This window comes from Tenrec ecaudatus, chromosome 1 (genome assembly GCF_050624435.1).
Source record: "Tenrec ecaudatus isolate mTenEca1 chromosome 1, mTenEca1.hap1, whole genome shotgun sequence".
Classification (NCBI taxonomy): Eukaryota; Metazoa; Chordata; class Mammalia; order Afrosoricida; family Tenrecidae; genus Tenrec; species Tenrec ecaudatus.
In genome coordinates this window covers 229685407-229708295 of record NC_134530.1, presented here as the reverse complement: position 1 = coordinate 229708295, position 22889 = coordinate 229685407, and the positions used below count along the sequence as shown (strand labels likewise).

The following is a 22889-nucleotide window of genomic DNA, read 5'->3' as shown; positions in this document are numbered from 1 at the left end:
GCCTTCTTCTATTTTTATTTATGTATTTAAGTTCCCAGACCCTTTACCATGCTGTTTGTAGGTAGTCTCTTTTTAAGCATGGGCAGCTAGACCCAATGATCATGCGGGTAGAGCAGGGAGCAGGGAACAGTGCATCCTGATGGACCCAGGGTCGCCACGAGGTGACGCTGCATTCAAAACGGAACTAAGAACTAGCAGGACAGGCCGGACCATGACTTCTCTTCTTTCAGAGACTACACTTCAAAGGATCCGATCTTAGATCTACTTCTTCACCCAGCAAAGATCAGTGAACTCCTACTGCAAACACGATGAGCACAATTTGTGGCTAGACAAAACTTAAAGGGTCCCATCTGTGACCAATAGGATGACCCCTCAACGGCTGTCCACATCTTTCACCCTGGGACCCCTGGATATGTGATCTGCTCCCTTCCCAGGGCAAAGAAGGCTTTACAGTTGTGATCAATTGTGTTTTTTTTGGGGGGGGGGTTAAATCGTTTTATTAGGGGCTCATACAACTCATCACAATCCACCCATCCATCCATTGCATCAAGCACATGTGTACATTTGTTGTCATCATCATTCTCAAAACATTTGCTTTTGACTTGAGCCCTTGGTATCAGCTCCTTGTTTTTCCCCCTCCCTCCCCTGAGTTGTGATAGTCTTAAGGACCATGAGAAGGAATAATGATTCTGATTATCTAGGTGAGCCCAATATAATCACAAGGTCTTATCAGAGGGAAACAGGCGGATGAGAGGCCCAGAGGAAAGGAGGCAATGGAGGCAAGAAGGTTGGAGCAGGAAAGGACCACTGAAAATGCAGACCACGTCTCAAAAGCAGACAAACAACGAGCTCGCTGCCAAGGGGTCACTGTCGACTCAGGGTGACCCAATAGGACAGGGTAGACCTGCCCTCGAGTTCCCAAGACTGTAACAGAAATAGAAAAACCCCGCCTTTCTCCAGGAGGGAGTGGCAGGTGGTTTCAAACTGCTGATCTACTGCACGTCACGACTACATCACAGGGCTCCATCAGACCACTTCTATGTGCTTGAAAAGGCAGAGAAATGGATTCTTTCCCCTGCCCTCCGAATTTCCAAAGGAATGCGGGCTTGCTGGCTCTTTTAGGATTTTGGACCGCTACCCAAACTGTAATATGATAGATCTGTGTTGTTTGAAACCACGTGATTGTGGGAACTTGTCACAACGACAATTGGAAGTGAATGTGCTCTCTCTGCCCTCCAGGAGGTCACGGCCCAGTGGGAGGGGAGCACCTCACTCAAGGACTCATAGAGTAAGAGCTCATTGTTTTAAAACCAACGATGATGGGTTTAGAAGCTAAGAAGTCAGGGCTGCTTCTTATTTTAGACACGTATTCTGGAAAAAACTAACCACTAAAACACAGGGCATTACTTTTTAAAAAAAGGCAAAAAAGTAATCACTGTCAAAGGATGATGCAAAGGCGTTGGTCTGACTGGGTTTGACTGTGAACCATGATGCACTGCGGATAACCTTGAGAAGAATGCAGGTTACAGAATTCTGCATGGTGCTCATGGGGAACTGTACGTAGATCAGGAGGCACTTGTGCAATAGAACAAGGGAACACTGCATGGTTTAAAATCAGGAAAGGGCGCATCCGGGTTGTAAATCCTCTCAGCATACTTATTGGAGCCCTACACTGAGTAAGTAATTAGACAAGCTGACTATTATGAAGAAGTATGTAGCATCTGGATTAGAGGAAGGCTTATTAACAACCTTTGACATGCAGACGACAGAACCTTGCTTGCTGACACGGAGGTGGCCTTGAAGTACTTGCTGATGAAGATCCCATTTGCAGCCTTTATAATGGATTACAAGTCAATATAAAGAAGATCAAAATCCTCACTACTGGCCCAATAGATGGCATTAGGATAAATGGGGGAAAGAGTGACATTAAGGGTTTTGTCTCTCTTGAATCCACAATCAATACCCATGGAAGCAGCAGTCAAGAGATCAAATGACAAGGTGCAGTACAGCTGCTGCACAAGACCTCTTTTGAGTACTGAAAAGCAAGGATGGTACTTTGAGGACTAAGGGGTGCCAGACCCAAGCCACGGTATTTTCCATTGCCTCATACACATGTGAGAGTTGGACATTGAATAAGGAAGAGCGAAGAAGAATTGACGTGTTTGAATTGACTGGTGGTGCTGGAGAAGAATATTCAAAGTATCACGGACTGCTATAAAGACTGATCTGTACGCACTGGAAGAAGGTCAGAGTGTTTCTTAGAGGCAAAGATGGCAAGACTCTGTGTTACATACCTTGAATTCAGGAACCACAAGTCCGTGGAGAAGGACATTATGCTTGGTAAAGCAGAGGAGCAGCGGTCAAGGCCCTCAGCGAGAGATGGACGGACACAGTGGCTGAAGCAATGGCTCAGGCATGGGAACTGTGAGGATGATGCAGGGTGGCGCGGTGTTTTGTTTGGTTGTGCATAGGTCACTGGTTTGAAATCAACTCATTGGCTCCTAACAACAACCACCAGAGGGCATCATGTTTGCTAAAGCCAGTGGCCAATAAAACACGAGGAAGCTCTTCAATGAGCTAGATTGCTAAAATTGCTTCAATCACACGCTCAAATGTATCAAAGATCAGAGAGATGGGATAGGACTTGGAAGCTTGTTGTGCCGTTAGACATAAGGTTGCTTTAAGTTGGAGTCAACTCAACAGTCCAATATATTATACATTTAAAGTATACTCTTGAAAGAAAACCAAAACTAAAAACATTATTTTGTAACCAAGTTCCACTTGAGCATTTTTTGGCTTCCTCTTCACCTTCATATCAATCTTATCATCAAGAGCAACTTTTAAGTCTTTTTATATGAACTACCCTAAAAACAACCCCCAGTTGACATAATAGTCTACACCGAGGTCTGTGATCTGCAAGGTCAGCAGTTCAAAAGCACCAACTGGTGCAAAGAAGAAAGATGAGGCTTTCCACTTTTCTCCATAGAGTTTACAGCCTTGGAAACCCACAGGGCCAGTCCCACTCTGTCCTAAAGAGTCACTCTGAGTCAGACTGAACTTGGTGGCAGTGAGTTTTTGGTGTTTGGTTCCTTAAACCACATCTCTGCTGAGAATGAGTGACAAAAAAAAAGAGTTATTTGCATACACAACTCAATTCAATAAACCAAGTGATGCGGTATTATGAGAATGAATCTCTCCCCTAACAATTCTCAGCCATTTATTTTAAGCATTTTAGTCACCAAGAGTCATGCCCAGTATATCGTAAACTCCCTGATTTAGAGCATATGAATTAGCAGGATGGTTTACAATAGACTCTAAATCAATTTTATTAAAATGTGTCATAAAAAATCTCTTGGACGTTTCAAAATTGAAGTCACCCAAGGAGCTACCACTCAGACGAAAACCTGAATGCCTCACCACTGAGATGGAAAAGTATGTGGCCCCGTATGTCCCTCCTTAGTCACCATCCTGACTACTATCACAATTCAGTTTTGCCTGATTTTTAAAATTATATTTTGTTTATGGTTGAGGACAAAATAAGCCCCAAACAGAACTCTCTGTCATCGATTCCCATTCAAAGCAACCCAGTAGGTCAGAGTAGATGAGAATGACCCTGGGATTTCTGAGACTATAAATCTTGACGGGAGCAGGAAACCTTGTCTTTCTTCTGAGGAGCAGCTGCGAGGTTCAAACCGCTGACCTTGTGGTTAGCAGCCCAACATGTAACCCACTGCACTACCAGGAGTCCTATACCCAGCAAAACATACACCAAGTCAACAGTTTCCCCATGAACCACTGAGTGGCATTACATACTTCCAGCTGTGTGGCCATTGTCAGCCTCCTTTTGAGTTGTTACTCTCCCACCAAAGTAACTCTCTACCTCCTGATCTTCCTGAGCTCCAAGTTGCTGCCGCGATTTAGAACCCATATAGATAGCTCTTGAAATCATATCAGTGGGTCTCCACCTTCCCAATATGATCTTTGAAGACAAATGGGTGCATACGCAAATGTGGTGAACAAAGCTGATGGTGCCCAGCTATCAAAAGATATAGCGTCTGGGGTCTTAAAGGCTTGAAGATAAACAAGCAGCCATCTAGCTCAGAAGCAACAAAGCCAACATGGAAGATATACACCAGCCTGTGTAACCATGAGGTGTCGAAGGGATCAGATATCAGGTATCAAAGAAGAAAAAATCATATCGTTGTAAATGAGGGGGGGTGCAGAGTGGAGACACAAAGTCCATTGGTAGGCAACTGGACACCCCTTTACAGAAGGGTTGTGCGGAGGAGATGAGCCAGTCAGGGTACAGTGTAGCAACGATGAAACATACAACTTTCCTCTAGTTCCTAAATGCTTCCTTCCCCCCTCCCACGCCCCCCCACTGTCATGATCCCAATTCTACCTTACAAATCTGGCTAGACCAGAGGATGTACACTGGTACAGGTTAAGAACTGGAAACACAGGGAATCCAGGGTGGATGATCCCTTCAGGACCAGCGGTGTGAGTGGTGATACTGGGAGGGTAGAGGGAGGGTGGGTTGGAAAGGTGGAACCGATTACAAGTATCTACAAATAACCTCCTCCCTGGGGGATGGACAACAGAAAAGTGGGTGAAGGGAGACGTTGGACAGTGTAAGATATGACAAAACAATAATAATTTATAAATTATCAAGGATCTATGAGGGAGTGGTAGTGGGGAGGAAGGGGGAAAATGAGGAACTGATGTGTGTCTGTAGTGTGATAAGAGCTGTATGAGCCCCAATATAATGTTTTTTTTTTAAGAGCTATAGTCTCAGAAATCTACAGGGTCAGAATCAACTCAATGACAGTGAGTTTGGAGTTTTTGAGGGTGCCCAGGAAGAGCTCAGGAGGAAAAACAATCACTAAGCAGGACTCAAAGGGGAGCAAGCAGTTAAGTGTTCAACTCCTAACGACAAGGTAATGCGTTCAAGTCTGCCTTCAGGTGCCTCAGAAGAAAAGCCTGACAGTCTAGTTTCAAAAAAGTCAGCTACTAAAAAAATTTTACAAGGCAAAATTCTATTCTGACACAGTGGAGGTTGCTATATACTGTTTGATAGCAATGAGTTTTATTTCGGTGTGTGTGTGTGTGTGTGTGTTTTAAGAATCACAGCTCAAAGCCTAAGATGCCAATACCAATACCAACACCATTCTCAGGCTTCACAAAGTGAGTAGGATTCAGGATGTGTGAACATACCCATTGTCACAAACCTCCAACTGAAATTAAGCAATTCAACGAATGAATTACAAACCACAGTAAGAAGACCCATTCAGATGACGTTGTCACCAAACTAAAGTAACAAATCTAACATACTTCACTATCGCCCTGCAGTTATTACAGATAATCAATAAATATATTGTACATAGGTATCAGCACTTTGAAGCTATGTGTTAGTTGGTCTGCCACTGGATTTGGTTGTTTAGTATATTAAGACCATTTATTACCCTCACAAATTCATTTATTACACTACTTTTATAATGTGTCAACATAATTTATTACCCTATGCACCTGTTCTGAATACCTTTAAAAACACATGTGTAATATATGAGCAAAAATGTCCTTTAAAACATAAATGCCATGATGGCACTGTTGGGTAAGTGTTGAATTGTTAACATCTAGGTTGGTGGTTCAAAACCACCAGTCATCAACGATGAGGTTGTTCTCTCCTGTATAGATTTACAACCTAAGAAACCCTAAGAGGGGTCATTATGGGTCAGAACCCACTCAGTGACAGTGGGGTTTTGTGTGTTAAAACATGTGGCATTGGCTTCAGCAGACCCCAAAGAAGGTCTCCTGCATACTAGCAAACATTCCACCCAGGACAGGAAACTCAGTGGTCCCGTTGAAGGCAGTGGTTCTCAACCTTCCTGATGCCGCCACCCTTCCATGCAGTTCCTCATGTTGTGGTGGCCCCCAACCATAACATTATTTCATTGCTACTTCATAACTATAATTTTGCTACTGTGATGAATCAGAATGTAAATCAGACTGTGTTTTCGAATGGCAACCCCTGTGAAGGGGTAGAGACCCACAGGTTGAGAACTACTGGCTTAAGGAGCATGTGCTCTTGGGCCAGGCCCAGGGCTGGAAACAAGACACACAGGTGCAAGTAGTCCCTCATGCTAACTCGTAGTCCCTATGACCTGCAAAGCTCCTGCCACCATTCGGAGGCTTACAAAAGTAACTGTCTTCTCCCTTCACCCTCAGTTGGTCCATGCAACTAACCTACTTGCCAAGGAGGGTTACAGTCACAGAAGATAGATGAAATCAACTCATTGGCTCTTAACAACAACCACCAGAGGGCATCATGTTTGCTAAAGCCAGTGGCCAATAAAACACGAGGAAACTCTTCAATGAGCTAGATTGCTAAAATAGCGTCAATCACACACTCAAATGTATCAAAGATCAGAGAGATGGGATAGGACTTGGAAGCTTGTCGTGCCGTTAGATATAAGGTTGCTTTAAGTGGCTTGACTTGTGCTAGCCTGGGGCTCTGCCACCTTCTCCAACAACTCATTTGCTGCCACTGAGTTCGTTCTGACTCAGAATGACCCCACAGGGCAGAGTAGATCTGTCCCCGTGGGTTCCCGAGATTGTAATTCTTTACAGGAGTAGAAAGTCTCAGCCTTCTCTCGAGGAGCGGCTAGTGGTTTTGAACTGCTGACTTCAGGCTTAGCAGCCCAAGATGTAGCCCACTATGTCACTAGAGCTCTGCAAAACTCACCTGCATTGAGTAGAGTCCCGTGCATAAGGACCTATAGGGCAGAAAGGAACCGCCCCTGTGGATTTCCAAAACTGAAGCTTTGCGGGAGTAGAGGCATTCCGCTTCCTCCGGGGGACCTGCTGGTGGTTTCAATCGGCTAACTTTGCAGTTATCGTCCAACGTTAACCCACTAACCCGCCAAGCCTTCCTTTATTGTGCTGTGAACAGGGAGAACACTACCTACCTTTCCCACTTGCTGTGAAATTCATATCTAATAATGTAGCAACAGGGTGGGACTCTGACACTATTACTAGTCGAATTAAGTTATTACTAGTCCAATCTTCTTGGTCAGAACATTAAAACGGTTAAGGACTGCAAGAGAGAGAGGGATACAGCAACGCTACAGAAAAGATGTCACATAAAGATTGTAAGGGTGAGTGGGGGGGGGAGGCAGGAGAGGTGGATTCTTACTCAAAGCCCAGTCCCAAAAGTACCACCTCCACGGTGAAGCACGCTGCAGAAGGCCGCTGGTGCTGCGAATAAATGAATACTGCAAAACAGAAAGGGCCGAGCGCTGAGTCCCACTTGACCTGCCACAAGGTGGATGCCGAGCCCCCAGTCCCACTGCCCCAGTTCAAGGGCAATGAGGGCCGAGAAGAGCACATTTCTTCATATCAATACCATCCGTAGGTCCCTTTCCTTTCTTTGGGGCAGGCTTTCCCAAATGAAGAACGAAGCCACCTGAAGGCTAGATGCAGAAGCTGCGGGAGGAGGGTGGGGGGAGTGTAAGGGAGTCGCGGGCACGGAAAGCGAAGGACATCTCTAACTGGAGGGTGCCAGGAGTCTGCACTCTCGATGCAGCAGGCAGCCGAGGGGACTCGAGTGTGCCAATCCCTGGAACAGGGCCCGAAGCTGGCCACCGAGCAAGAGAGAAGGGGACGCGGGCCAGGGCGCGGGGTCTTGGCCTGGCCAGCCTGGTGGAGGCAGGAAACCCGCACCGGCCTGCCTGGGGGGCACCCTCCTATAAGCCCGGGCCCCCGCCGCCTTTGTGTGCTGCTGGGAGCGGGAGTTTCCTCAGTCCCGCCCTGGGCGCGCCCGCGGGGAGCGGGGAGGAAAGGAACACGGCTTGAGCACTTGGTTTCCACCACTCAGCAGACGGAGCAAGGAAGTGGGCACCTAACCCCCCCCCCCGCACCCCCAGAAGCCCCTTAAGGTCGCTCGCTACCAACCTCCGGGCTGTTCCCGGCGGTGGCGGCGACATCCACGCCGATTTCCCAACACTGCCCTTCCGAGGCCCGCGGCGGCGCGCCCTCTTCCCCGAGCGGCTCCCTGCAGGCGCGCGCGGCCGGGAGCGCGCTCCCGCTGCCGGGCCCGCGCCCCTCCGCGCCCAGCGGGGACCTGGGCGCCCGCGCTGCGGCCGACCGGCCCCTGGGCACCCAGCGCCTTGCACCGTCCTGCAGGGTCCCTGGCCCCACGCACTCTGGGCCCCGGCTCCTGCCCCGGCCCGCTGTGGCCTTCACGCTGCTTCCAGCCTGGGGGCGGCAGGTACCTGAAAGTCCACGAGGCTGGGCCCTGCCCGACGTGACGTCCGGCGGCTTGGCGGGGCAGGGAGGCCGCCTGCTGGGGTGGGAAGGGGCGGGCTTAGCAGCCTGGGCGCTTGAGGAGCCTGCAGTTTGTACTTAGCCCCTGTGACCTTCCTTGCCCTCTCCGGGGGGGGAAAAAAAGGAAACACCTTTCCCGCTTTCCTTGGGAATCAGAGTGAGCGAATGGGATGAGCGTTAAGGACTGGGAAGCAAGCTACAAAAGGAATCGCCGCTGCCCAGTGCAGACCAGGAGGCCTGCGGATGAGCGCAGAGGGAGGGAGTTCACAACATGCCTCCTCCTGGCTTTTGCTACCTGCTGGTGTCCAGAGCTGCCCGAGCTGGCCTAAGGAACCGCCTTGGCGGACTTCCACACGCTTAGCAGGAGAATCACTTGGGCTCTTGTAAAAAAAGAAAAAAAGAGCCCCCAATAAAAGCAAACAAACATGGCTTCTGGATCCCTCCCCAAACGAAGGAATCAGACTGCCTAGGGGTGGGAATCTCAGGTAAGTGTGGAAGACTGCCTAAATCTTCACGAAACTACAGAGGCGGGCTCCAAGAAGGGTAATCTAGCACCCCGGAAATGATGGTTCCTGGTTGCAAAGGCATCTGGGAAACCAGAGTATAAACTCTGAGGCCTGAGAGTGCCTTCTCTTTCAGCTGCCTCCATCCACCCACCCCAACACCTGCTCCAAAAGGGTGTTAAGTCAGCAGATGCTGATAAACTAGTCTAAGTAGGATTGCCTAATTTAGCAAATAAAAATGCAGCACTCTTAAAACTGGGTGTCAGATAAACAATGATTTTTTAAAAACATTTTATCAGGGGCTCATACAACTCTTATCACAATCCATGCATATACATACATCAATTATTTTAAATCTACCGCACAAGACATCTCTAGAGTATTGAAAAGTAAGGAGGTTACTTTGAGGACTCCGGAGCACCTGACCCAAGCCATGGCATCCTCCACTGCCTGGTTCGCATGTGAAAGCTGGACACGGAATAAAGAAGAACCGATGCATTTGAATTGTGGTGCTGGCAAAGACTATTGACAATACCACAGGCTGCTAAGAGGACAACCCTATCTGTCTTGGACGAAGTATGGTCAGGCCCCTCGTTGTCAGGAGAGACCAGTCCCTGGAGAAGGACATCATGCTTGGTAAAGTGGAGGCACCGAGGCGAAGAGGAAGGCCCTGCAGAAGGTGGACTGGCACAGGACCGGGCCCTGATTGGTTCTGTTGTGCTTAGGGTCACTGTGGATTGGACCCAACTTGGTGGCACTTAAAAACAACAATGGTTCCTATAGTATTTGAGGCATGCTGGTGCTTAAAGGATGTTATTTGTAGTTTGCCTAATATTCATATTCAAGGGAGCATCCGGTATATTTAAAATTTTATTTTATTGGGGGCTCTTACAGATCTTATCACAATCCATACATTCATCCATTGTGTCAAGAACATTTGTTGCCATCATCATTTTCAAAACATTTTCTTTCTACTTGAGCCCTTGGTATCAGCTCTTTTCTCGCCGCCCCCCCACCATCCCTCCCTCATGAACCCTTGACAATTTACAATTTTTGTTTTCATGTCTTACACTGCCCACTGCTTCCCTTCACCCACCTTTCTGTTGTCCATCCCTGTGGTCGGGGATTACAGGTAGATCATTGGATCGGTTCCCCCCATCTCCCCACCTTACCCTTATCCTTCTGATATTGCGAATCTCAGTATTGGTCCTGAGGGGGTTATCTGTCCTGGATTCCCTGTGTTTCCAGCTTTTATCTGTAACCATGTACATGCTCCGGTTCAGGCAGATTTGTAAGGGCGAGTTAGAGTCGTGATAGTGGAGATGCAGGGGGAGCATTAAAGAACTGGAAGGAAGTTGTATGTTTCATCGGTGCTACCCTGCACCCTGACTGGCTCCTCTCTCATCTGCCACTACTTTAATTGCTCCCACAGCACTCCCCACCTCTCTGCTGGGTTCCATAATTCATGGCAATGGCCACACAGAACCCACCCATGGGGCTCATGATTATGGGGTTTCTTAGGGACATTACCAGGTTACAGTTCAGGTGAGAAATGCACAGTCGTCCAGATAGAACCGTTTCTTCTCTGCTGTGCCCACAGCAGGCCTCTCTCTGACCCCCGGCCTGTTGCTGGGCATCTGTCCCGCTCAGGCAAGGTTTCAAAGCTCTTTGGAGCTGCTAATATATATCCAAATGAGCCTATTATATACATGTTCCGTACAATTAATAGGAACACTTTGGAGCCAATTATAAATGAGAAAGACACATGAACGGGCCATCTACCACAAAAGGGAAAGAGAAGAGCACAATTAGGAAGCAAATACATTGTGAAAAGCTCAAAGAAATTAAAAGAAAAACAATTTTTTTACATTGAAAAGTTCACAAAAGAGTCACAAATAACAATACTGACAGGGTGCTGAGAGGTGGGCGCTTTCTAATTTGGGGTGAGTGAGAAATTTGGCAAGAAGAGAACTCTAAAAATAAGTCAAAACTTTTAATAAAGTTCAAACCTAATTTTGGGTTTTATTTATGCAACTATATCTAAAGGAAATAATCTATAATGTGCAAAGTGCCTTTTATAGGCAGAGATGTTAAAGACATTTCATTGATAACATTTTATGATAGAAAAAAATAATGTGGTATCTCTTAAAAACAAAGTGACAATTGGCTATGACTCTTAGGCACCCTTTAGGCCTGGTACTAAACATACACACACACACACACACACACACACCTGATTCAATTTTCAACCTAAAAGTGGACTGGTGGAGAAGGGGAACAATATCACGGGGGAGGGGGTATGTACATGTACAGCTTAGAAAAATCAGCCACTTGAGATCAAACGGCAGCATTTACCTAAGAACAGCCTTCAGAGGGATTAGGAGAGGAGGAGAAATTGAAACAGCGAACACTAGGAGGAGGTAGGCTAAGTGGAGGTACATTACCGGGACTAAAATCGAGTACATGAAACAAAATGTATGAATGTTGAATGGAAAACTGATCTATTCGGTAAACTATTACCCAATACACAATGAAAGGGGGGGGGTTAAAATTCTTTTTCATTTCCGTAATTGAGTTTTATGGATTCTCAAATCCTACTACTGAATGCTGAGACTATATGGCATGTATAAATAAGCTCTGCATGTTTTCGGTTAATCTGCAGTTTACCCGATGTAGATTCTTTTTTTTTTAAGCCAGCCTCCCTGATTATGTGCTCTGCATACAGACTGAATGAGTATGGTGAGACGCTACGACTCTGATGCACACCTTTCCTGATTTTAAACCATGCACCATGCCCTTGTTTTGTTCACACAACTGCTTCTCGGTCCATTTACAAATTCCTCATAAGTACAGTGAAGTGTTCAGGAATTCCCATTCTTCTCGAGGCTAGCTACAGTCTGTTATGAATCACACAGTCATATGCCTTGACATAGTCAATAAGACACAAGTAAACATCTTTCTGATTTTCTCTGCTTTCAGCCAAGATCCATCTAACATCAGCAGTGCTATCCTTTGTTCCATGTCCTCTTCTGAGTCTGACCTAAACTCCGAAGCAGATTCTTAGTACGACATTGATTCTCTTAAAGGTCAGGGTGGGATTAGAAGATATGGACAGGGGACACAAATCCCTCTAGCACATTAAAAAAGAAAGAGTTGCCATGAAGCCATTTCCAATCCATGGTGGCCCAAGTGTCAGTGGCTAACTTGGCTCCATTGGGATTTCATGGTTGGGATCTTTCAGAAGAAAATGCCAGGTACCTCTGGGTGCGTTCAAATGTCCAATCTTTTAATCAGTAATCTAACATGTGACTACACCACCCAGAGCCACTTTGGCGGGAGTTACAGGTAAGATCATTGGAGTAAGTCAATGTCAAAGAAAATTTACACTGCAAATGAGATTCCCATTTGTGTTAAGTTCTCTAGAGAAGTAAAACCAATGTTGCTTATATAGAGAAATTTATAACAAGAAAATGGCTCACAGGATTGTAGAAGCTGGTTAAGACCAGTCTAGTTCAAGTCCATGGGTTGGATGTTAAGCTGGAGACTTCTGACTGGTGTAGCTGTGGGGCCTGGTGAATCAGAAAAGAGAAATATGAAGTATGAAGACCGCAGGCTGGTGCATGCAGAGGTGGATAAATTCATGGTCACCCGGTCAGACCATGGTTTTAGAATCCAATGAATCCAAGGTTCAAAGTTCAGATGGCAGGCTGCTGATGGTTCCCAGGGTCAGCAAGCTATATGGTGGGCCATTGGCTCCAGTTCAAAGAACTGGAAGCAGAGGAGTCAAATCCAAGATCTAGCCCCAGCGAGAAGCAAGCATCCCACAGCGTCTGCTTACATAGGAAGCAGCCACACCCTGAGGGGGCTTCATCAGAGCTGCGACCTGAGTAAGATGTTTACAGTTCACTTAAACCTTCTTACAACTGATCCCATTATGGAGTTGATTATGTTGTGTTAGGTCACATTATGGGGAATTACTAGGCCTTCACTGTCAAACCACTGAGAATCCTGGCTCAAGATCACATCCTTTAACAAATTCTACACAAATTATTCAGTCACACTGGTTACATTTTTCACATGCTATCCTTCTCAATCATTTCATCAAGTTGTACCATTTCTGGTAGTCTAGTTTCCCTTTCATGTTACCTTCGCATCATTTTTGCTTTAGAGTAATTTTTGATCATTTGATTTCTGAGGAATCATTTTTTAAATGAAGCTTTTACTCACGGGTCATTTTTTTTCTTTTGCATTTCCGCCAGGTTTATGTTCACAAAGCAGGGTACCCATGCAAGACTCAGCATGTCCCCAACAACCTGGCGTGGGGAGACGCCAGCCCGTCCTCCTTCCCACGGCTTTCAGTAGGTACAAGAGAGCAGGGGCCATCCATCTGGCAGCCACTGCGGACCAGCTGCCCTCCAGGGCCCAGGGTAGAAGCCCGGTCCTCCCACTCTGTCTTCCCAGCAGCACAGTGGTACGGGTGGGGGAAATATGCACAGCATCCCATGGGGTCATGGCAAACGGCCCAAACCAGACAGAAAATAATTGGCGAAGAGGAAACAGGAAGAAGCCTGTCAGTCCACCCCCAAAAGACACAGCTGGGAGAAATAAGCTACTTCTATTGCACATGGGCCCCCGGGACGGGGCTGACTCTAGATCTCGTCTCCATCCATCAGCTCCCGCCTCATGGCCTCTATCTCAAGCTCCCTGAGCTCCTCCCCATGAAGCCCTCATGGCGTCCCCAACCAGGGCCTGTCTGAGCAGTGGACTCTCTCCCCACTGTCCTCATCGCTGCTTGCACCAAACTCTGGCTGAGACGTATACAAGAGGCTGTGGCTGGGCGCTGGCAGAGCAGCCCCGTGGCACATGGGCACCGGTGCAGCACCCTGTCAGGCTCAAGCTCCCAGCTGATGAGGTCTAGCATCCAGCAGGTGGGGTCATGACACAGCTCGCCCTCCGTGGTCAGCGGTGTGCACACTGGAAACAACAGGCCTCTGTGGAAGGCACAGCACAGCCCGGACTGGCAGTCCCTCTGGTTGTTGCAGATGGTCCCGTTGCCACCTCTGGTGCCCGCTGTGGAACAGTGACCCCCGACACACAGCTGGCCTCCACAGCACTTGCTGTCCCGGGTACAGAGGGCCTGCTGGTCCCGGCACAGCTGGCAGGTGTACTGGAAGCCGGCAAATTGGCAGTACTGGGCCAGCCCACAGACCTGTCAATGATGCGTTCCGCCAGGAAGAAGGAAGGAGAGAGAGAGCATCTCCAGGCGTCACATTTTTAATTTTTAAATCACTTTATTGGGGGCTCATACAACTCTAATCACAATCCATACATACATATATACATACATGCACACACATACACACATACATACACACACATACATACACACACATACATGCATACATTATGTCAAGCACATTTGTTGCCCTCATTCTCAAAACATTTGCTTTCTACTTAAGCCCTGATATCAGCTCATTTGTTCCCTTCCCTCCCCGCCCCCCTTCTCTCACAAACTCTTGATAATTTGTAAATTATTATTATTTTGTCATGTCTTACACTGTCCGACATCCCCCTTCACCCACTTTTATGTTGTCTGTCCCCCAGGGAGGGAATTAGATATCAGCTCCCCCTTTCTACCCTACCATCCCCTTATCCTTCTGGTATCTCTATGGTCCTCAGAGGTTTATCTGTCCTGAATTCCCTGTGTTTCCAGTTCCTATCTGTACCAGTGTCCATCCTCTGGTCTAGCTGGATTTTTAAGGTAGAATTGGGATCATGGTAGTGGGGGTGGAGGGGAGCATTAAAGTACCAGAGGAAAGTTGTATGTTTCATCATTGCTATACTGCACCCTGACTGGCTCATCTCCTCCCTGCCACCCTTCTGTAAGGGGATCTCCAGTTGCCTACAGATGGGCTTTGGGTCCCCACTCTGCTCTCCCCTCATTCACAATGATATGATTTTGTGTGTGTTCCCTTGTGATCGCACAGGCTGGTGTGCTTCTTTCGGGTGGGCTTTGTTGCTTCTGAGCTAGATGGCTGCTTGTTTACCTTCAAGCCTTTAAGACCCCAGATGCTATATCTTTTGATAGCCGGCCACCATCAGCTTTCTTTGCCACATTTGCTTATACACCCTCTTTGCCTTCAGAGATCTTGTCGGGAAGGTGAGCATCATGGAATACCAGCTTAATAGAACAAAGTATTCTTGCATTGAAGGAGTACTTGAGTGGAGGTCCAATGTCCATCTGCTACCTTAATAATAAACCTACAAATATATGCACATAGATCTATTTCCCTATTGTCATATATAAGTATATTTACATGTGTAAATGCCTATATTTAGACTTCTATAAGTGCCCTTTACCTCCTAGTGCTTTCCTCTATTTCCTTTGACTTTCCTCTTGTCCCACTATCATGCTCAGCTTTCATTTGGGTTTCAGTAATTCATCTCGGGTACATTATCTTTGATCATGCCCTACCTTATTTTTTATTTTATTAGTCACTCTGTTGTTTAGCTAACAGGTAGCCTTAAGGGATATTTTCAGTTTAAGGTTTAAAGTTTATCTCAGGACAAAAATCTCAGGTAGTACTCTGAACTTATCTAGTCCGGCAAGTCTAAACTTTATAGGAATGTGCATTCTGTTCCACATTTTTTCTCTCATTTTTTGGTGTCTTGTCTTTTGTGGTTATGATCAGAATGATCAGTAGTAGCAGCCAGACCCCGTCTAGTTCTTCTGGTCTCAACGCGCATGTGGCTGTGGTTCATGTAGACTACTTCATATGGTTTGTGTGCACTACTTTTCCTCTAAGTCTTTGGCTTCCTTCTTTTTCTTTTGTTCCAGATGAATGGAGGCCAATAGTTGTATTTTTGGTGGATGCTTACAAGGCTTTAAGACTCCAGATACACCACACTGTGACGAAGAATCATTACATTCTTCTTTCACATTTTCTACATGACAGTGAACTTATTTGCTTTCTCTTATTATTAAAATGTATGTCAGCAGTATCCAGACCAATTGGAAAGTACCATATGTCAGTATATGATTAAAGGAAGTCAATGGGTTAGAGCTGGCTTTTTTTCTTTCTTCTAGTGCAAGGGCATAGAGCAGAGAAGAATAGAAAATATCATAGCACATGTCACTGAACTTTTATTTTAAATTGTGGATAGTTTAATATGCATGCTACTGAATCGCTAGGAATAGAATTAAGAGAGATGGAAGACTGAGGGATATCTGTGAGTAGTGCAAGTTCTTACAGGTGGAATTGTGCTGCTCAAAAATATGTGTTGATGGCGGGGATGTGGCGCAGTCTGAACCCCCCACAGCGGGGTGAGTCAAGAAGGGAACATAACAGATCAGCAACTAGAGCAAAGCAAAGTGACGAAGCCTCTGAAGAACCCCCCAAATGGACTTCAGGCTGGGAGGGGCAGCTCCCAGAGCTCCCCCACAACCAGTGGGGAGATAGTCATGAAGATCAGCAAACAGACCTGGAATTATGTCTATGTTTTCTTCTTTTCTTTTTTCAATCTTTTGTTTTCTTTTTGTTTGGTCTATGTCATAGTTGGTCTGCCTACTTAATAAGACAGGCATGGGAAGCAAGCCCAAGGAGACAGCAGCAGGACCAATGGTCCCAGGGGGACTTGCGGGGTGCGGGTGGTGGGGAAAGTGTGTGGTGAGCAGGCAGCCCCATAGATGGGAACAACTATGGAATTAGAGTCAACAACAAGGAAGAGATAGGGATCGTGGGGGTGTTGGAGCAACAGCAAACTAGCAAAGAGAAAGTTCTAAGAGGTGGTAATAGGGAGAAAGTGATGGTGGAGCAGGAGGAAGGTAAAAGGAAACAGAGGAAGGACCTAGGAAGCAAAGCAATGGAAAGAGGTATAAGCATAGGTGTGTACATATGTAAATGCATTAATCCACAAAAATAGAGGTACTGGCCCATGTACATATATTTATGTGGCACTACACTGAGGTAGTGGAAGGACATCTGGCCTCTGCTCCCTCAATACAAGGACGCTTTGTTCTAACAAATTGGCATTCTGAGATGCTCACCCTCCTGACACAATCACTGAAGACAAAATGGGTGCATCAGCAAATGTGACGAAGAAGGTGAATGGTGTCTGGCTATTAAAAGATATAACATCTGGGGTCTTAAAGACTTGGAGTTAAACAAGCGGCCATTCAGCAGAGAAGCCACAAACCACATGAAAGAAGCACACTGCTGGTGACATCACGAGGAGTCATCGGAACCGGGTAATAGGCATCAGAAGACACATAACAAACAAACAAAAACATGTTGTTGAGAATGAGGGGGGCAGAGCAGAGACCCAAATCCCACCTGTAGATGATAAAAGATCCCCCCACAGAGGGGCCACAAGTAAGGGATATGTCAACCAGGATGCAGTAAAGCATTGATGAAACACAATATTTCTCTGGTGCCTTGAGTCTTCCTCACCCCCCACTATCAGGACCCCAGGACTGCTTCTCAACTCAGACTAGATTTGAGCAGGCGCACACGTATACATAAGAGATGGGAGCTCACAACACACGGAATCCAGGAACAAGAAGGGGAATAGTGACACCAGAAGGGTAGGGGAAAGGGCCAGGGAGAAGAAGGGAGAAAGGCGGAACGGATGACAATGATGACACATAACTATATACCCCCTCTCCAGGGGAAGAACAACAGAAAGCATGAGGGAACTCTAGCAAGGGGCCATGAGGGGAGACAGGGATAAAAAGAGGAGCTGATCCCAAGGGCTCAATAGAAAGTAAATATCTAGAAAAGCATGAAGGCAACATATGTACAAACATGCCTGATGCAATTGAAGTATGGATTATAACTAGAGCTGTAAGAGCCCCTATATGATCTATAAAATGATTTTAATAAAAGAAGATGGCTTGGTGAAGAAATTAGATGGTGCCTGACTATCAGAAAGAACAATATCTGGGGTCTTAAAGGCCTATTTTCAAATAAGCAGCCATATAAATACCCTTTGTGATATAAGGATTATAAATAATATAATCAAAATATAAAGGAGGGAATGGCAAAAAATAAAATATATATGTTGAACTTATAATTATCACCCTGTTTGGAAATAAGGGGGATTTTGTTATGTAAATGAGAACATGGGGTTTGGAGGATTCTAATCACTTGTGAGACACTGTGAGACTCATCTACAAGCAAAGGAATATCAGAAAGCAGGAGACATACTACAGAAGGAACTGATGTAGCCAAAGTCTTGATTTGTACGTTTACCCTCCATAACTGTGAGAAATAAATTCCTGTTCTTAAAGCCATCCACTTGTGAGATTTCTGTTACCATGATACTAGCAAACTAAAATATATGCCATTCTAGGCACAAATATCTCATTTGATTTTTAGGATAGTCAATGATTTACAGTGTAATTTTAAGCTAACATTTTCAACAGGTGATTGTAAAGAATTATTTTCTGATAGGATACTGGGGTAGCTGCATAATCTCGTGTCAACTTGAAGATATATAAAAGTGTAGGGGTGGTGTTCAACTTGTCAATCAGGTCACAGCCTGATGGTTCCTCGTTGTGGGTGTGGCCTTCTCATAAGGAGGGTCCTGAGAACCTCCCCTCTCTCTCTGCCTCCACCTTCCTGCTGGCTGACCCTGGTGTCTGCCAGAGCCCTGGAGATATGTCCGCCAACATTGGATCCACAAGACTTTGCACCCACAAGCCTGTGATCTTCCTGAATGCTGCATCATTGCATGTGGCTGCATGAGTCTGGAGAGGGACTTATGGACTAGTGTCAGATTTGTGGACTTGAGTTGGACTGGGCTGGGATGTCTTCTTGATAAATAATTAATTCTTGATAGAAAACTCTTTCTTACACACATGAGTGTCTCTGGATTTGTTTCTATAGTCAACCCAGCCTAACACAGACATGTTTTGGTTTTGCATATGGTGTACATTTAACTAAATGCATATAGTTTCCCCTTAAAAGGACATCATTGTTATTCACAAGAATGATGGATGAAAAACAGAGTCAAGATCAACCACTCAAGAGAAGTTACGGAGGCGAAGCTGGCATGAAGTTCCCCAAGGTTCCTCATAGGGCGTATTTCGGACCTCAGGTGGACGCCACTGTGTTCTGGAAGTCTCTTGTCACTCCCCAAACTGGACACTCTCCCGCTCTGTGCACTCCCAAACCAAACTGGCATTGAGTTGATTCCCACCACTCGCGACCCTATCGCACAGGCTGCAACTGCCCCGGAGGTTTGAGACTGTTAGTCTTTACTGAAGTAGAAATCTCCTCTTTTGCACATGAAACGGCTGGTGGTCTGAAGCTGCTGCCATTGTCACTAGCAGTCCAAAGCATAACCACTGCACCTCCAGGCTCCTGTCACCCAGTATTCCTTATCATTCATTCATTCTTCCCTCCCTCAACAAGTCCTTGATGAGCACCTACTGTGGGCCAGACACAGAGCAGGGAAGAAGGCCCAGGTTGCCAGCGGTGGTGGGTGGTGGCCCTCGTCATGAGGAGGCCAATGGGAGCAGTCAGGAGGGAGGCGAAAACTAGCTGAGAGTGGTGGCCAGACAGCTCAGAAGTGAGGGGGAAGAAATGGTCAGTGCCTGGCGTGCTGCTGCAGGGCTGGGTGAGACCACGAAGGGGCTGCTGGCTGAGGTAGAAGGGAGCCCTGAGTGAACATCGCAAGGGCTAAGAATTTGCCTGGGAGAGGAGGGAGTGAGGAGGAGAGAGAGGCAAGTCTTTGCAGAGGGTTGACCGATTGTGGGGGAGAAGAGAAATAGGGAGGAAACAGAAGAGGGCTTGCGGCCAAGGGAAGGCTTCCTCCTTTTCTGGAGCATGGAGAAACAGACGCCTGCTGAGAGCACTCCCAAAGGAGATGAGAGGCTGAAGGCTCAGGTCAGCTAGTGGTGGGTGGCAGGAGGTGGGTGCAATGATGAAGGAGGTCCCCTCTGAGGGCTTTGGTGTTCTTCCCTAAAGGGGAGGTGAGGCCCCCCGACAGGGAACAAGGACAGGAGGGGCTGTGGGCGGTGTCAGGGAGGAAACAGCTGCAAACTGTCAAGCAAGCGTGGGAGAACTGGGTGGGGGTGGGGGACCAGGCTGCTGGCTGTGGGGAGTCAGAGATCCTCCTGGTTGTGTGGATGCCCGACCTCACCCCCTAGCCATGGACAGGGGGCATAAATGGGGGTTCCCACCAGGATGGATGCCTCCTAATGGGTGGGGGAGAGTGGGACCAGGGGACTGAATTCTGTAAAGAAATTCATCAGATTGAAATACAGGTAACCACCTTGAGACGGATTCTTGCCAATGTGCTGTTATCCCGGTGTGGCTGTGGAGTCCGACTGTCTAGATGAGGCCTGGCCCTTGTCCAAACCCACTACCATCCAGTCAATGCTGACTCATGACCTCCTGTGGATTTCTGAGGCTCTAATTGTTTACAGGAGTAGAAAGTCCAGTCTTTCTTTGGTGGAGCTGTTGGTGGTTTCCAACTGCAAACCATGTAGATTGCAGCCCAACTCATAACCACGATACCACCAGGGATCCTTTGGCCCATATCAGGTATCCATTTATATTATTTTTGAAAAAAAGATAGAGTGGTTGGAAGGTTGAGTCACTCACAGTCATCCAGCTAAGAAGTGGCCTTCACCTTCGATGTTGGTAGGTGGGATAAGGGAACCCTCTGTGCCTTCTCACTGCTGTTGTCCTACTAAAGTGCTGTCTGTGACCTTCATTCCCTGTGAAGGTGACTCTCTAGAAGGTGGGAGTAATATGTGATAGACATTAAGGAAGCAGGGCCTTAGCCTCATTCCTCAGCAGATGAATCACACCAAGGCCCAGGGCCTTTGGCAAGACCAGGAATGCCATCCTTGGCTCAGAGCCTTTGGCCTTCAGTCTGCATCCCCTCCCAGGCAAAAGAGAGAGAGAGAGAGAGAGAGTGTGTGTGTGTGTGTGTGTGTGTGTGTGTGTGTGTGTGTGTTGGGGGTGGGGTGGCATCCCAGGGTCTGGGAGAAGGGTGTCCTTAGCCTTGGGAGAGACACTTGACCCTGAACTGGGTGGGGGTAGGGCTCTTCCAGTGTAACCGGGCATCTGGCTCCACTTCTTAAAGGCCATTTCGGCATAAGAGACATAAGTGAATGCAGTCACTTCCGTGAAGTTAATAATGCTGCAGAAACCATGGACAAGAAAACCATGATTATTTATGCAGGCTTTAAACCATAAAACCCCAGATCTCCCCTGCTAGGAATGTATGCCCTGAGCTGATGTAAACTGTCCCCATATTAAGCTCAGGTTTGAAGTAACATAGAAGAAAAATACAAGCCATTCTCTGCTTTAAAAAGAGCCAACCACTATATAGCTATAACACTGGAAGTACCATGGAGGTCTAGAAGAACACACAACCTGTCCTGGGGCAGAACGCTCCTTGAAAGTGCGGGTGGTGAGACTTCACCTCACACACTTTGGACATGTAGTCTGGAGGTCCCCGTCCCTGGAAAGAACATCATGCTTGGTAAAGTAGAGGGTCGGGAAAAAGGAAATAGACTGACAATGCCCGCAACGAGGGGTGCAGGCATCGCAATAATTGTGAGGCTAGTGCGGAACTGGGGAGTGTTTGATTGTGGTGCACACAGGGTCTCTGTGAGTCAGAACTGACTTGATGGCAGCTAACAGCCACCACCAACATCACTAGAATTGTAAATAATGATGAGGTTGAGAAAAATACGGATTCAAATGAGCAAGCTCCAACTCCATTTGAGGTGCATTCTTAAAAAGTGAGAGAAAAAGAAGTGGCAGACTTTATGAAGTAGATAATTTTAAAATATTAATGTCTAAAACCTAACAAAAGTGTCAAACCCCAGTATATTGTTTGTTGATTTGATGGTAGTGTCAACGTGACATAGAAAATAAGGTCCAATGCTGATCTTTGAACCCAGTAGAGATAGTAGAGTCTGTGCCCTCAACACCAAGTTCTATTGGTCTTCATAGAGTCTGTCACCCAGGGACCAGCCAGCGCAGCCACGTGGTCACTTTCATTCTGTCCTCCTTCCCACGCAGCCACACACTTGTTCCTAAGAGCTGAAGTTAGAGCTAAAGAGTAGTTGTCTCTTGACCACCTGGGCTTTTCTTGTTGTTGTAGAATGTGTATCACCTCCCCCTTTTCAGGCTCAATAACTATCACTCATCTGTGGCCAACAAATCCATAATTATCTCCGCTGAGCTGAACATCTTTGGTATTCCAAAGAATTATAAATGAAAAACAGAAGTCAAGATCAATCACCATATAGCTAGAATTTTGAAGGTAGACTTTTAAAAGAACAAATAAATCTGTCCTGGGTGATGTACAGACACCACTAGCCCCAAATTATCTCCACTTCTATTACAGTATATTCTTTATAATGATACCTTGTAAGCTAGCAGGACACAGGGAAATATAAAAGGCTTAACTTGTCAAAACGATCTTAGAATATTTTAAAAGGAAAACTAAGGACACAAAGTGATTGACATAAGTCTTAGTTGCTCTAGAGACTATTAATTATGTTTAGTTGCACATGGATTGGCAAAAGAGAAAATGACTCATAGAGATGTTGGAAATGCCTTTAGTGAGTTCATATCCATCAATAGGATGTTTGTGATCTTTAATGCTAAGCCAGCTCATAAACGAAAAATTACCACTCTTCTTGGGGCTGTTAGGTGCCATCGAATCAGTTCCAACTCACAGCAACCCTCTGCCCAACAGAAGGAACCACTGCCCAGCCCTGCACCATCCTCACAATGATTCCTGTGCCCGAGGCCCCTGTTGTACCCATGGTGCCAATCCATCTTTTTGAGGGCCTTCCTGGTCTTTGCTGGCCCCACACTTCACCAAACATGATGTCCTTCTCCAGACACTGGTCTCTCCTGGCAACATGACCAAAGTACATGAGAGGAAGTCTCACCATCCTTGCCTCTAAGGAGCAACTCTGGTCATACTTCTTCCAAGACCGACCGGGTTGTCCTTTTAGGAGTCCATGGTGCCTTCAACATTCTTCCATAGCACCACCATTCATATGCATTGAATCTCCTTCACTCTTCCTTA

The 22889-nt window shown here is 46.4% G+C and overlaps 1 protein-coding gene across 7 annotated transcripts in view; it reads right to left on the bottom strand.

Annotated features, from left to right (window-relative positions):
* The window catches only part of HHAT (hedgehog acyltransferase), a 408436-nt gene that overhangs the window by 373454 nt on the left and 12093 nt on the right, over positions 1-22889 (bottom strand). Inside the window, exon 2 of one of the 7 annotated variants that reach the window (XM_075529933.1) lies at positions 12305-12394. The exons of 1 other annotated variant lie outside the window; for it this stretch is intronic. The gene's annotated coding sequence lies outside the window, so the exon portion shown is untranslated. Of the gene's footprint in view, positions 1-6742; positions 6764-7950; positions 8241-8270; positions 8417-12304; positions 12395-22889 lie in introns of those variants that run through there. 5 more of the 7 variants (XM_075529928.1, XM_075529996.1, XM_075529921.1 and 2 more) reach the window with 5 other exon arrangements.